Source organism: Zingiber officinale, chromosome 2B, assembly GCF_018446385.1.
Source record: "Zingiber officinale cultivar Zhangliang chromosome 2B, Zo_v1.1, whole genome shotgun sequence".
NCBI classification, from domain to species: domain Eukaryota; kingdom Viridiplantae; phylum Streptophyta; class Magnoliopsida; order Zingiberales; family Zingiberaceae; genus Zingiber; species Zingiber officinale.
The window spans coordinates 61,556,336-61,569,817 of NC_055989.1; positions in this window are offsets into that span (position 1 = coordinate 61,556,336).

A 13,482-nucleotide genomic window follows, 5' to 3' on the forward strand; every position below is an offset into this window, starting at 1 on the left:
CTTCCTTAGTTAAAGTTACTCTTTAAACTTAATCATTTAAAACTATCTTAAAAGATCTTCTCTGAATCCTTAACATTTACTTAGCTAAATGTCTTACAAAGAAAATTTCTTCTAAGTAATTGTGTTTAAAAACTTTTGAATTTAACTAAGTATTTTTCAAAAACAAAAAGCTTTTTCAAATTTAACTAAGTGTTGTGATATCACAAAATTAGCTAAGATATTTTTCAAAGTTGAAATAATTTATGACAAATATTTTTTCACTTAGCTAAAAGTCTTACAAGAACATTTCTTCTAAAAAGCTAAGTATTTTTCAAGGTATGACTAAACATTTTTTTTTCAAAATCTTTTTCAAATATACTTAAGTACTCTGGTTCCTCTTTTTACTCTCCTTATATTTTGATGTATGGCAAAGGGGGAGAGTAGAAATTCAAGTGGAAAGAAAAATTTAAAAAAAAATCATAAATTCAAATTAAGGAGCTCTAATTAAGGGGGAGCCTCACTTTAAAGTTTTAGCTTAAGCTGTGATTGCGTCTAAAATTGTTTACTTATGCTTGCTTATACTAAAACTTTAAAAATTGTTCCTTATGCATATGTTTACTTACTTAACTTTGAATTTCAGTTGCCATAATCAAAAAGGGGAGATTGTTGGTGCGGGAAGCATCCGACGATCGAACCCGTATTTTGATAATGGCAAAGGGTTCAAAGTTAAGTTATTTTGTGATCTAACAGTTTGAATGAGCTTGCAGGAAAGTCCTAAGTGTACTTAGGCAAAAATCCTAGCTGTGGTTAGGCAGGTGGAAAACCCTAGGGGGTGGTAACCCTAGGTCATAGGGGGTGGTGACCCTATGCGAAAAGTCTTGGCGGGTCGAGGGCTTCAGGCAAAAGTCTTAGGGGGTGGTAACCCTAGGTGGAAAGTCCTAGTGTCGCGAACCAAGTGGAAGACTAGACAGGTCGGGGAGCGGGCGTCCAACAGAAAGTTCGAAAGCATCAAGCGCTGAGCAAAAGTTCAGTTGATCTGGAGGATCGCACTAGCAACTGGTAACTCTCCTGAGAGGAGTAGGTGAGGACGCGTTCCCTGCAGAGGGAACAGTAGGCGTCGGGTCGACCTAGGGTTTCCAGTAGGAAATCCGAAGTCAGACCCGGACAATCTGGAGACTGTCAATATTTTATTTACTATGACTATTATATGCTAACTTTGTTTTGCAAGGTATGTGTTTGGGACTAACACATTTTCCAGGAACAAAGAAGCAAGTCACACCTCTGATGAACAGTATCTGAGGCGCCTCCATGGAGCTTGGAGGCACCTCGGGTGCAACGGGTTAGCTGGCTGCGAAGTGGGGCTTGAGGCACCTCAAATGAAGTCTGAGGCGCCTTGGACATCTTTGAGGCACCTCAAAGGATTGATGGAGGCGCCTCCAGGCAGATAAGAGGCAGCAACGCAGCAGCTTATCTCAGCGGTCAACTCGGGATAATTCTTAGTGTTTGAGGTGCCTCCATGGGTCATTGGAGGCGCCCTCAATGTCCAATAAAAGGATGTCTCGAGACAGCAGCAATGACATCACATTCTAAGCTATTCCTATGCTACAAGCTACTAACGAGACGATCCCGAAGTGATGCAACAACATCCCGACAACCCGGAACTTTAGTTTTCAGTATTCTGTTGTTGGTATTAAGTTTCTTTACTGCTTTTATATTGTACTTAGTTTGTAATAACATTTTTCGAGCTTATAGTTGTTGCCCACCGGAAGCGATCAACGATCGCGGACCTTGGAGTAGGAGTCGCCATAGTCTCCGAATCAAGTAACCAACTTGTGTTAGCATTTGTATTCTTTATTGTATTCCGCTGTGTTTATCTACTCGATACGTTTTAACTCGAATGAAATAGCCACGAGCGCTATTCACCCCCCCTCTAGCGCTTCTTGATCCAACATAAGTTAACTCTTTATCTTGCTTCTTTTGCACCTTATGGCCAAAACCTTCAGAATCTGTGGTTTATTTTCCCTTTCCTTTGTTGATCACCTTTCTCTTCTTGCCCGAACCTTGGGAACCATATGTTAGGTGAGCACTTTTAGGTGTCTCATACCTCAGTCTCTCCTCCTCTTTTACATACTGTGCTATAAGCTCATTTAATGTCCACTTTTTTTAGTATTATATAAAATCTTAAAAATAATGAACTGTATAAGCAGAGACATTAAGACGAAATGCACTAATATAGACTCAGACATATCGAGTTTATATGTTTTTATACTTTTAAAAATATTGGACATCTCCATAATGTACTCCCTAATATTTCCTTTGCCATTATATCGTATAGTTACCAACTTTAAAAGAAGTGTGCTAGTCTAGATCTTTTCGTTTGTCATGAAATGATCTGCTAATTGATTAAGGAAACTCCTAGCATCCTCTCCCTTAGTTATTGAGTCTTTTATTGGTGTAAGAATAGAAAGTCTCATGAAACTTAGACACATACAGTTCGATCGCGCCCATTTTCAAATTTAGACCTCTGTTTAATAGTGCTAGCACTAGTCAGGGGTGCTGGGCGATCATGCCTCAATGTATAATTTAAGTCCATACAACCTAAGACTACTATAACGTCCTTTTTTTATTTAATAAAATTTGAACTAGTTAGTGTAGGGATGTTATTAATACTAGCAGTAATATGTTGTACTAAAATTAAAAGAGTTAAAGTAATGTAAGCTCACAATTTAATAAAAGCCAAGAACATATAACATAAGATTATGTAAATAAAATTTTAAATTTTAAATGCATATAAATGAACTCTTTATAAGATACCAAATACAACATTATATTTTACTCTGTGGGCTAAAATATAATTTGCTAGCGGTACTCTCTAATATAATTCAAACTTTAATTGGTCACATAATGAGCCTTCCTTTGAACCAACCCATTATGCACATAATTTGATACTTTATATTGTTGGATCGTGAAAGCACTGGGGGGGGGGGGGGGGTGAATAGCGATTGAAAAATTCGAAGCAAGTACGCAGTGGAAAAGAAAGACAAACCACAATGCTAACAAGAACCTGTTTTACTTGGTTTGGAACCTTTGTCGACTCCTACTCCAAGGTCCGCACTCGTTGAGTGCTTTTGTTGGATAATCACTAATAGTTCGCAAATTGATTACAACAGAAGATACAGAAACTATTAAATCGAAATATCGACAATAATAAGAAAAAAACTTGAACCGCAAGTTGTCGGAGTAGCTTCGTAACGTCGCAGGGGTAGAGCGCAATAGAGCAGTTGTAGAAGGAGTTGTTATTGTGATGCTCTATGGAGGCCTTCTTTTATAGGCATGCTCCAGGCGCCCGGACTGTGACGTAGTCTGGCCAATCAGCGTGGTCCAAATCTGCGACGAGATAAATTTTGCCTTCCGGGCACCCGGAAGGGATCCGAGCGCCCGGAGGTGGTCCAAGCGCCCAGAAGGGATCTGAGCGCCCGGAGGTGGTTCGAGCGCCCGGAAGGGATCCGGGCCCCCAGAACACCATTTTCTAGAAATTCCTTTTCCTGCAAGAAAATGTTAGTCTAAGGCAAAATAAAGATTAAATTACCCTGCAAAACAAAAGTTGGCACAAATATAATAAAATAGAGTAGTAATTAGATTCTGTCTCCTCGAGACCGGAATCTAGTCATGATCTCAACTTAAATTTCTGAAATGGATCTAAGTTGGATTGACGCCTAAGTTCCTTAAGTGGGAACGCATTCTCACAAGTCACTCCCCTCCAGTGGCATACTTTAACTTACCTGCCAGACGTCCAGTCAGCCTGTCGACCCGTCTGGACTTCGTGCCAGCTATCAAGTCAGCCTGTCAACCTAGCTGGGCTTCATGCTAGACATCCGGTCAACCCGTCGACCAGTCTGGACTTCATGCTAGCTATCAGGTCAGCCCGTCGACCTAGCTGGGCTTCTCCTGCATACTTCGTCAAAGTGTTAGATCACAATGAAACTAACTTAACCTACTTTGTCATTCATCAAAACCTGAGTTAGATCTTTAGTGCTAACCACACCAACATATATGAGTTATAAATTGATCCATGGCTTACAACAACTTTAATCTGTCATATATATATATATATATATATATATATATATATATATATATATATATAAAAGTATTATTGTTTAGTGCCATTTATTACCATTCTTATGTATGACATAAATAGTTTCACGTAGAAAGATATGGTTAATAGAATGGAAATCATTTTAATCAATTGATAATTGATCCTTTAAAGCTATTAATCAATTGAAAAGAAGTCTCAATATATTGATATCATCAATCAATTATGTTGATCGATTTTATCGTGACTTAAGGCTAGTAGTCTGACTCGATTAACCTGATCAATCAAAAATTGACCCTTATTCAATCTAGTCGTGCTAATTGATTGAGGAAATTCACCAATTGATTAGGCTCAACTAAATCAATTGGGTAATCTATTCGGCTCAGTTTTGTTCGTAATTTTAGACTTGATAATCTATTGGTCAACCAAGCTAATCATTGAGCCATCATGATTTGACCTAAAATTAGGTTAAACGAGATTGTTCTTTCCGATGTTAGAGTGTATACTAAAAGCCTAGATTTTGTAAATATTTATTTTAGAAATAATAGAATCACATTGTTCAAATGTGTACATTTATTTGTTAAGTGCAGTTGTTCAATTAATTTATATTGTAGATAATATGGTGTGTGGTGTCATACACAGAAGATCATGTTATCAGTTCTTTATAAATTATAAACAGTTGCTCATGACTAAGATGGAAAGAACAAACCATTGGAATAGTCATAGTGTAATTAGGTATTAGTTTATCTTGACTAATAAATTACACTAATACACTCTAAGTGCATTGAGTAGGACCATTTTAGGTAAGTTCTTTTTATACTGACTTAATAAAAGAACTAGACCTTAGTTATTATGGAAGTGTGTGCTCTTAATCCTAATATAATAACAAGCACATATATTTAGTATTTATTTCTTTAACTTATCAAAGGGTGAGATTTAGCTCGATAAATCAATAGGCCCGAAAGTTGGGAAATGATATTACTTATAGTGTGTGTTGTTGATTATAGAAGGAATCTGTGTCCTAGTTATCTAGGTTGAGAATGTCTCCAAGAGGAGCTCATAAGGATTGTCATGTTAAACCCTGCAGGTGGACTTAGTCCGACATAACGATGAAGTTGAGTGGTACTACTCTTTGAGCTAGATATTAATTAAATGAGTTGTCAGTAACTCATTAAATTAATGGACATTCGATATCTTAAACACAGGGAAACTAACACACTCATGATAAGAAGGAGCTCATAATATAATTTGGGATTGGTGCGGTAGTGCAATAATAACTCTCTAGTGGAATGAGTTATTATTGATATACTTGAGTTGTGTGTTCAGGGCGAACACGGGATACTCAAGCTCGTCGGAAGGCCAAAACCAATTTATCCTCTAGGTCCCTGTCATAGCCTCATTAATGCCTATAATCCACTCATGAAAAGCCCATCTTGGTGTCCAAGAAGGGGTCAGCCCATGGCTTGGTGACCAAGCCAAAGGGGTCGGCCATAATCTCCTTAAGGTGGTCGGCCACAAGAAATTTGAAGAGTGCCGACCACATATTTCAAATAAGGAGGGGTGTTTTGAATTTTTAAAATCTTCTCTTTGTAGATATCTACAAGTTTTAAAAGAGAGATTTTAAAATATAAAACTTTCCTTATTTAAATTAGGTCACATGGTTTAAAAGAAAATTTAAAAGTTTTAAAACTTTCCTTTTTTAACCATCCTTATGGTTTTAAGGAAAAAGGAAGAGAAGTTTTAAAATTGTAAATTTTCTATTTTTGTAACCATGTTAAAAAAGGAAATTTTAGAAGAAAAGTTTTAAATTTTAAAATTTGGTTTTAATTTTTAAAACTTTTCTTTTTTTAACATCCACATTGGGAAATTAAAAAGAGAGCTTGTAAAATTTTAAGGGCTTTTCTTCTTTGCTTATAAAATTTTTTACAAAAGTATTTCCTTCCTTTTAAGGGGGCGGCCACCCTTGCTTGGTGCCCAAGCAAGGGGCCGGTCAATCAAATAAACCAATCAATCATTGATTGGATGATTGAATCAATCAAGAGAAAGGAAAAGGAAAAATAAAAGGGGAAAAGGAAAAACAAGAGGAAGATTTTAATTTTTGTAAAAAGTCTTTCCTTATTTGCCTTGGGCAAGTAATATAAAAGAAGGGGAGGAGAGGCCTCATGGATCTATCTAATCAATTCTATTCTTTTCTCTCTTCTCTCCAAGTCTTCTCCTAAGGGTCGGCCCTTGCTTCTCTTCATGCTAGGGCCGGCCACCTCTATGTGGTTGTTTTGTATGGCCGGATACAAAGAGAAGGAGAAGAAGAGGAGAAGTAGGGTATGCATCTATTCTTATTCTATTGATTGTGCTCTCTCTTGTGGCTGGACCTCTTTCCTTCCCTTTCCCCTTGCTCTCTTTGGTTCCTTGGTGGTGTTGGTGGCCGAATACTAGAAGGAGGAGGAGCTTTTCGGGTGGTGTTCATCTTGGAGGATCGTCGCCCACACGACGTCCAAGGCGAGGTGAGGAATACAGTAGAAGATCTCGAGATTATTAGCATACAAAGGAAAGGTATAAATAGTAATTATTTTCCTCATCATACTAGTTATTTTTCTTTGTAAGAATTCCAAACACAAGAGGCATTAGATTCTAGTTTTTCGGATTTGTTTCGAAGTTGTGTTTTTTTTGTTTTTCGAATTTGTGATTCGATTGTTCCTTTTGGGTTCATTGGTGGTGGAAAACTTTCCAACCTGCGACTCTTACTTGGAAGAAAAAATGACCAAGAGGCTTTTTAAGTCTAAGGGGTATAGAGTCAAAGAAGTGTTGGTATTGGTTCATTCTGATTTGTGTACCTATGACTATCCAGGCAGGAGGTGGTTTCAAATATTTCATCTCTTTTATGGACGACTATTCAATATACGGGTATATTTACTTGATGCGCTGCAAGTCTAAGTGTTTTGATAAGTTCAAAGAGTACTAGGCTGATGTGGAGTAACGTCAAGGTAAAAGTATCATGACACTACAGTGATATCGTAGTAGCGAGTACCTCTTGGGAGAGTTTAGGAGTCACTTATCAGAAGTCGGGATTCAATCCCAACTAACTGCACCTGGTACACCCAAAAAGAATGGTGTAGTAGAAAGAAGGTATAGAGCTCTTATGGAAATGATTAGATCGATGATAAGTTGTTCAGAAAATTATCAAATTCATTTTGAGGATATACTTTGGAAATGGAAGTGAACATAGTGCCTTCTAAGTCAGAACTCTCTACTCCCATAGAATTGTAGAATGGGCGTAAGCCTAGTCTAAAGCATATTCGGATTTGGGGTAGTCCAACACATGTGCTGAAGGGAGACACTGATAAATGTTGGAGTGTATACTAAAAGCCTAGCTTTTATATAAATATTTATAAGAATCACATTGGTCAAGTGTCTACATTTATATATATCAAATGTAGATATTCAATTAATTTATATTGTAGATAACATAGTGTGTGGTGTCACACATAGAAGATCGTGTTATCGGTTCTTTATAAATTAAAAATAGTAGCTCACGACCAAGATGGAAAGGAACAAACCATTGGAAGGTCGTAGTGTAATTAGGTATTAGTTTATCTTAACTATATAATTACACTAGTACACTTAGAGTGTATTGAGCAGGACCATTTAGAGGTCGTTTCTTTTATATTGACTTTATAAAGGAACAAAGACCTCAGTTATTATAGAAGTGTGTGCTCTTAATCCTAATATAATAATAAGCACATATATTTGATATTTATTTCTTTAATTTATCAATGGGTGAGATTTAGTTCGATAAATCAATAAGCCCGATAAGTTGGGAAATGATATCACTTATAGTGTGTGTTGTTGATTATAGAAGGAAACTGTGTCCTAGTGATCTAGGTTGATAATGTCCCCAAGAGGAGCTCATAAGGATTGCCATGTTAAACCCTGCAGGTGGACTTAGTCCGACATGATGATAAGGTTGAGTGGTACTACTCTTGGACTAAGATATTAATTAAATGAGTTGTCAGTAACTCACTTAATTAGTGGATATTCGACATCTTAAACACAGGGAAACTAACACACTCATAATAAGAAGGAGCCCAAAAATGTAATTTGGGATTGGTGCGGTAGTTCAATAATAGTTCTTTAGTGGAATGAATTATTATTGATGGAATTAAGTTGTGTGTTCGGGGCAAACACGGGAAACTTAATTTCATCGGGAGACCAAAACCAATTCCTCCTCTCGGTCCCTATCATAGCCTCTTGTATATAGAGATTTATACCCACCACATACCCACCTTCTTACCCAACCTATAAGGGTCGGCCAAGCTAACTTGGAACCCAAGCTAGGGCCGGCCAAGACCCAAAGGTTGAGCCAAGTTGGTGGCCGGCCAATGCTTGGAGTCCAAGCATGATGTGGCCGACCACATCATATTAAAAAGGATTTTATTTATAAATTTTTTCTTATGTGGATTCCATGGTTTTAAAAGAGAGTTTAAAATTTAAATCTTTTCTTTTATAGCTTTCTACAAAAGATTAAGAAAAGATTTGAAATCTTTCCTTATTTGTAGATTGAAAGGAGATTTTAATTTTGAGAAAACTTTCCTTTTTAACCATGTTCATGATTTAGAAGAAAGTTTAAAAATTAAATATTCTCTTTTATTAGTCTCTACAAGAGATTAAGAAAAGATTTGATATCTTTCCTTATTTGTAGATTGAAAAGAGATTTTAATTTTTAGAGATAACTTTCCTTTTTGAAAATTATCCACATGTTTAAAAGAAAGATTTTAATTTATAAAATTTCCTTTTTACTAACCAATCATGAAGAGATTAAAATTATTGAAATTTTTATAAATTTCTGGAAACAAATTAGGAAGTTTTAATTCTTGTTTTAATTAAAATTTTCCTTATTTTGGGGAGAAAGTGGCCGACCATTGAAATTGAGAAAAGAAATTTGATTTTAATTAATTAAAATTTTCCTTTTCATGGTAAAAGAATTAAGAAAGTTATTATTTAAATTTCCTTATTTGCCAAGACCAAGGATTATAAAAGAGGGGGTAGAGGTGCCTTCCTGGTGAATGACTCTATTCTTTTCTTCCTCTCTTTTCTTCCTTGGTGTGGCCGACCCTAGGGTCTCCTCTTCTCCTTCTTTTCTCTTCCTCCTTTGTGGCCGGCAGCATCAACTTAAGGGAAGTCCATGGTGGCCGGTTCTAGCTAGGAGAAGAAGGAGAGAAAGAAGGCTTCATTTCTAGCATCCCTTGGAGCTTGGTGGTGGTGGCCGGATCTTTACTTCTCATGGAGAATTAATGGTGGCCAAATCTAGCTTGGAGAAGATTGAGCTTGGTGGTTCTCGTCTCGGAAGATCGTTACCCACACAACGTCCGAGATAAGAAGAGGAATACGGTAGAAGATCAAGAGGTTATTTTTGCTTACAAAGAAAGGTATAACTAGTAATTGTTTTCCGCATCATACTAGTTTTCTTTGTATAGTTATTTATGGAAATACCAAACACAAGAGGCATATGATTCTAGAGTTTTTGAAATAGTTTTTTCGAGTTTGTGTTTTCTTCTTTTTCGAATTTGTGATTCGATTGTTCTTTTTGGTTAACCTAGAGTTATTTAAGGAAATAAATATTAGCTTTCCTTAAAAGGCTTTGCCTAGGCGGTGGTGGTTGCTCCCATATCCAAGAAGGTCATGTGCCTCGCCATGCAGTCCTGGAAGCCAATTTTGGAAATTAATATTTATGGAATTAATAACATAGGTAGATTTGAATCAATAGTGTTAAGTTCCGCTTGCGATTCAAATCTAAACCATTAAGAACAGATAAGTTAAATTTGGAATCAATGATGTTAAGTTCCATCTGCGATTCCTAATTTAACTTCTAAAGAACACAATAGGTTATTTAAGGAAAGATTCGACACTTGTACAAAAAAATTTTGTACAGTGGAGCCGATACGTTTTCCTAGGACTAACCAACAATAAGTTGGACAGGAGTTCACTTGTTTATGGGTTATTCTAGATAAATGAAAGGAGGTTTATAGTCCTTAAAAATCAGAAGGTCATTGTAAGCACCAATGCCCGATTTTTAGAAGAGGACTATGTAATGAACCACAAGCCCATAAGTAAATTTGTTCTTAAGGAAATAATAAAGGACACGTCTAATCTAGTACCAACTGTACAAGATGAAATATTATAAGAAACTGCAACACGTATTACAAATGATACACAATTGCACAAAGTGTCTTGTCGTAGTGGGAGGGTTGTTAGGCAACCTGAAAGATTCATGTTTTGGGAGAGTCTTTGGACTTGATCCCTGGTGAACATGAATCTGATCCCCGGACATATGACGAAGCGCTCCAAGATAAAGATGCAGCATCTTAGCAAAGAGCAATGAATACAGAATTAGAATATATGTATTCTAATAAAGTCTGGGAGCTTATAGAATAATCAAATGGTGTAAAAGCCATTAGGTCCACAATAGAAAAAGAATGATAGACATGAAGGTTGAAACTTTCAAAGCAAGGCTTATTGAAAAAGGGAAACTTTTTAACGGTAGACATGCTTAAGTCTATCTGGATTCTTTTATCTATTGCTGCTCATATGGACTATGAGATTTGACAAGTAGATGTCAAGACAGCTTTCCTTAATAGAAGTCTTGAAGAAAACATCCATATAAAGCAACCAGAAGGGTTCATTGCAAAGGGCAAAGAGCATCTTGTGTGCAAGCTCAATCAGTCTATGGACTGAAGCAAAGCTTCAAGGTCTTGGAACATCTGTTTTAATGAAGTAATCCAGTCGTATGGATTTATTCAGTGTCCGAATGAGTTTTGTATATACAAGAAGTGTGATGGAAGCGTGGTGGTATTTCTTGTACTATATGTAGATAATATTTTTGGTAGTTGGAAATAATATCAAAGTGTTGTCAGAAGTAAGGGTCTGGTTGTCCAAGCAATTTGATATGAAGGACTTAGGAGAATGCGCACATATTCTTGGGATCAAAGTAATAAGGGATCACAAGAAAAAAATGTTGTGCTTATCCCGAGCTTCATATATCCTAACTTGTTTTAGCATGCAAGACTCCAAGGAAGATTTTTCTATCTTTTTGGTATGGAGTATTTTTATCTAAAGAGATGTCTTCAAAGACATCAAAAGAGATGAAGGCAGTTCCTTATGCTTCTGCTGTGGGAAGCCTAATATATGGTATGCACGAGATAGGATATCTGTTTTGCCGTGGGCATAGTTAACAGATATCAAAAGTAACCCTGGACAGGAACACTGGACTGTCGTAATGCATATTTTAAAGTACCTTAGAGGGACTAGAGATTATATGCTAGTTTACTAGGCAGATGATTTGATCCCTGTAAGTTACACGGATTTAGACTTCCCATCAGATAGGGACAATAGTAAGTCGACCTCGAGTTTTTTTTGTTTATTTTAGGAGGAGAAGCCATATCTATGGAGGAATGTTAAGCATAGGTGATTTTCCAGACTCCACCATAGAAGCTGAGTATGTGGCAGTCTCTGAGGCAGCCACAGAAGTTATATGACTCAGAAACTTCATGATGGACTTAGACATGATTTCTGGTTTGTCCAAAATTATTACAATTTTTGTAATAATAGTGGTGCAGTAGCAAACTCGAAGGAACCATAAGTCCATAAGGCAAGTAAACACAATAGAGCGCAAGTACCACCCAATACGAGACATCATATAACGAGGAGAAGTTATTGCCGCCTACATTACATCAGATGATAGCCTGAGAGATCCTTTCACTAAGGCCCTTAAGGCCAGAGCTTTTGATGGGCATGTTGAAGGTTTGAGAATCAGATATATGGCAAGATATATGACAGCATAGTCTTTTAGTATAAGTGAGAGATTGTTAGAGTGTATACTAAAAGTCTAGCTTTTGTAAACATTTATTTTAGAAATAAAAGAATTACATTGGTCAAATGTCTACATTTATTTGTTAAGTGTAGTTGTTCAATTAATTTATATTGTAAATAACATGGTATGTGGTATCATACACAGAAGATCATGTTATCAGTTCTTTATAAATTATAAACAGTTGCTCATGACTAAGATGGAAATGAACAAACCATTGGAATAGTCATAGTGTAATTAGGTATTAGTTTATCTTGACTAATAAATTACACTAGTACACTCTAAGTGTATTGAGTAGGACCATTTTAGGTAAGTTCTTTTTATATTGACTTAATAAAAGAACTAGACCTTAGTTATTATGGAAGTGTGTGCTCTTAATCCTAATATAATAACAAGCACATATATTTAGTATTTATTTCTTTAACTTATCAAAGGGTGAGATTTAGCTTGATAAATCAATAGGCCCGATAAGTTGGGAAATGATATTACTGTTGGTCCCTTTGGAGGCCGGCAAGAGGGGAGGGGTGAATTGCCCTACAAAGTAAAACTCGAACCTTTCTCGGATTTCAACTATATAATGAACACTTGTAATAAATAAATAAAAGAGACTAAGTAAAGAAAAACAGACACCAGAGTTTTACTTGGTTTGCAATCAGGGGATTGCTAATCCAAGGAATGTAAGCGCACTATCTGATTCTCCTCTGGGCGGAGTAGCCTCTTTACAACGTTGACAGCACAAATGAAAAGAACAGAATTGGAAGCACAGAAAGAATTGATTACAAGTGAGTTGTTCTCAATGTGCAGACCAGTACTATATTTATAGTACTGGTCCGAGCGCTTGGAAGGAGTTCCGGGCGCCCTGGAGGGGATAAAATTCTATCCCCAACGATCAGATTGCGTTTGACGCGATCCTGGTCAAAATCCAGCTCCGGGCGCCCGGACCCTCAATAGCGCCCGGACCTCTTAAGTCAACTTTGTTGACTTTTTGTGGTCCGGTTCCACTGCTCCGGTTTAGCTCGTTTCGGTCCGGGTCTGTTCGCTCCGGCTCCGTTAGCTTGGGTGATCTCGGCCTTCCGGAATAGGGCTCACCCGAACCCATGTTCCGGCCTTCTCCTCGAGCAGCCTTCCTTCCCGGTTTCTCGTCCCTTGAACGCCGCGCACGTTCTTCTCATCCACCGGTGTACTCTTCCGTGGACACCTCGTCCCTCGGACGCACCGAGCCCGTCGGCTCTCTCCCGTGCCGTCCTTCTCGCTAGCCGCGTCTTCCGCTCGACTTCCTGTGTTCCTAAGCTCCTGCACACTTAGACACAAGGGTTAAACAAACGCAGGACCTAACTTAGCTTGCTTGATCACATCAAAACACCTTGGGGTTCCAACAATCTCCCCCTTTTTGATGTGAGCAACCCAAGTTAAGTTAGGGTAAACATATGCAATAAAAACAATTTATATTCAAATAAGTCCAAGTATTTTTCAAATGAAAAATTATATTACCTCCCCCTAGACTTAACATATACTTCTCCCCCTTTGATCACATAAAAAATTGGGG